This window comes from Amblyomma mixtum, chromosome 3 (assembly GCF_055824585.1).
Source record: "Amblyomma mixtum isolate Tamu chromosome 3, ASM5582458v1, whole genome shotgun sequence".
Lineage (NCBI taxonomy): Eukaryota > Metazoa > Arthropoda > Arachnida > Ixodida > Ixodidae > Amblyomma > Amblyomma mixtum.
The window spans coordinates 10588409-10591259 of record NC_143014.1 but is presented as its reverse complement, the minus strand read 5'-3'; the positions used below and the strand labels follow the sequence as shown (position 1 = coordinate 10591259).

At 45.3% G+C, this 2851-nt stretch overlaps 1 long non-coding RNA gene across 2 annotated transcripts; it reads left to right on the top strand.

Annotated features, from left to right (window-relative positions):
- Nucleotides 1–309: 309 nt before the first annotated feature.
- LOC149349206 (uncharacterized) lies at nt 310–2320 on the top strand. 2 transcript variants are annotated; one of them, XR_016289397.1, is made up of 3 exons: nt 310–622; nt 1366–1483; nt 2094–2320. It is a non-coding gene; the product is annotated as an uncharacterized LOC149349206 (long non-coding RNA). The 2 variants fall into 2 exon arrangements; XR_016289398.1 differs by having other exon boundaries at nt 2071–2320.
- The last annotated feature ends 531 nt before the right edge of the window (nt 2321–2851 follow it).

The window sequence follows — 2851 nt, the reverse complement described above, 5'->3', positions numbered from 1 at the left end:
GAAGGGAAAAGAATCTACAAGTCGTCCGCGCGAGAGCACTTGCGCTCGACTTGCCAATTTGGAGAAAATAGCTGCACACCGGAAATGGCAACTTCCTAAAATCTGATTGGTTGGAACAATATCACGTAAATCACGTGATAGGCACACATGTTGGAGTGATGTCAGAATGACGTATCATCACGTTTACGTTGTGCCGCCATTGCAAAAAATGGCTGAAATTCGCCGCCATCATTTCGCTCGGCGAAAGGTACCCGAATCATGCAGATGAGTTTGTGAAATGCTGATTTATACGGCGTTAGGTAGCCGCACTTTAACGGGTATTTATTTCAAGACAAAACTAAGCTTACAAAAGTCTTGTTTTGATTGCACAATGTAATGGTATGGCGTTATAAGAGCACATCTGAAATAAGCAACCCTTGGGAGCGTTAATAGTGAAGGCTTAAGTGTACAGCCGCATAGGGGCGCTAACTGCTCTCCCGTTGCAAACCCTTCGCTCTCAGTGAGAAATCATCCGTCCGTGCGGTTAGTGAAGCGCGAAAATTGCTCGAATGGCGGTGCCGGCGCTGCGATTTGCTGCTCCTTGCATTCATTCGTCGTTTGTTAAACCCTAGAAGTGGGAAAGGTGAGCGACTTTCGAGGTCACCGCGATGCTTTCGAGTTGTCTCTGACTAGGCAGTTCGTCTGTGCAGTCACCTGACGAGGCATATGGTGTGGTGGCTATGCAAGGATGCATTGCGGCGAGAAGCAGTACCGAACTGTCGAGCTCTGAGGGGCGATCGCCAGCTGTGAAACGTCGCTGAACGGATGGGCTTTCGCGCGTAATGAGCGGATGACACGACAGGTGTTCGCGCGGCCGACCAACAAACTCCAGGAATGTGTCGGGCTTCTCGACGGGACATCCGTGTGTGTGTAGCGTCATTCTCATTCCTTTTGCATGCATGCTGCGAATCCGAAATTTTTATTCGGCATTTCGCGTTGCTTTTTTCATCATACTGTTTTCAGTTTTTGCACACAGCTCAAGTTGAGAAAACAAAGTCTAGCATGCTAGACGTTGGTCGATTTCTTTGTTTTTGGTGTTGATGAATGTGAAAGGCAGCATAGGTGAAATCAGCTGGAAGGCGTCGTTTCCTTAAGTGTGGAAAAAAATTGCGTGAAACTCTAAAAGAATACTATACCCTGGCTTAAGCATTATTAGTGAAGCACAGAAAAGTGATTTTGCTATTCAAGGTAAAATTTTCATAACAGTGTTACATCATCAGTTACACAGCAGTCACGTGGAAATGACCGTACGATGGTGAAAAAAATCATCTCTCTTAGGGCGCGCGAAAAACAAACATGTATGACTCTTGTACACTTTATTTACAGGTGTGTTGTTCCTGCCGGTGAAGGTTCCAGCTCACTCGAAGTCTGTGCGGGATCCATCCATGACCCGTTTGTGTGCAATCTCTCTTCATGTGCTGCCCGCATGGAAATCGTCAAACTGGTGAGCACGCGCTTAGTGTGTTGGGGCAAGCATTAAGGGATAACATGTTTGCCTTTAAGATTGCGTACGGCTAATGATATCTGATTGCATTTATATATACTTTATTCAGCAAGCAAGAACAGTGTAAATAGAACCACTTATGAAAATAATGTAAATTAATCATGTCTGTACTTTTCAGGTGACAGCGGAGATAGGTGTGCATGACACGCAGTGTTGTTCTGTGGTTTTGAATTTCTCTCAGTGACCGCAATGTCAAGGTAGCCCCATTTCGATTGGTGCAAAATGCGAAAGCATGCATATACTAAAAAACTCAAGGTAGTCATAAACAGTTAAACATGTGCCCTTCCTTGCAGTGCATTCTGTAGTGGTTTTCTTGAGTATAAAAAGACTGTAGTAATTATTTCTGAGCATCAGTTTGGGAAATCTGCCATCAAGTACCTCTAGCTATATAGAAACAGTTTGTTTTGATACTAATGATTGGTTTTGGAGTGAGCGTATTTCACATTTGTACGTAAAACTAGACTATTTTTGAACACAATGCCTAGCTCGTTGGGAGATTTCAGTGCACAGCATTGATTAGTGTGCAGGTGATGGTGTGCATCTTATGCAGATGTGGCAGACCACCCTCACCATGGGGTCTCATGTGCTCTGGAGCCAGGATAACAGATTCATGTTTGGTCACCTCCCAGCTGGACTGGTTACCCAGCTGGGTGGCCATACCGGGCTCCTGAGGTGTCTGCAAAGGCCATGGTACAGCATGATCAAGAGTTCTCTGCGAAGGTCACGACAGCTTGCATTGTGCAACCCAACATATTCATCCACACTCAGCTGCAGGACCATGACACCACTGGCAAGTGGTGGTAATAGCAGGAGCACCAACATCTACAACAAGGAGGAGGACACAGCACCATTTGGATTCTGCCTGACAGCCCGGAAGTGCATGATCAGCAGCTGCGTGCAGGAATTGCACTCACTGTCACGGTTTTCACGTGTAGCTATGCCACAAGTAATCAGTGTACATTTGCTTTGCTTCAAGTTTGATGGCATACTGCTAGGAAGCCAGTGAAGTCTTCATCATTTTGGTGTTCTTCATTAAACTGTACCATATTAGTGGTATCCATTATAGTAGAAATCAGTTTTGTCTGGTGCTGCAGTTTTTTGTTAGTCAGGAAGTGTCCCAAGTGTTTTCAGCCTACCGTCTGCCAACTTGCTGAGTGCGTGCTTCAACACATGCTTTGGTGATTGTGAAGAAGTGCTTTCCTTCGTGTGGTGCCTCCCTATGTGTTCTGCTTGTACACAACGCACATTTTATTTGGTGCTTAAGTTCAGTGAAAGACAGGAAGCCACCAAAATGTTTTCCTTCTAGCA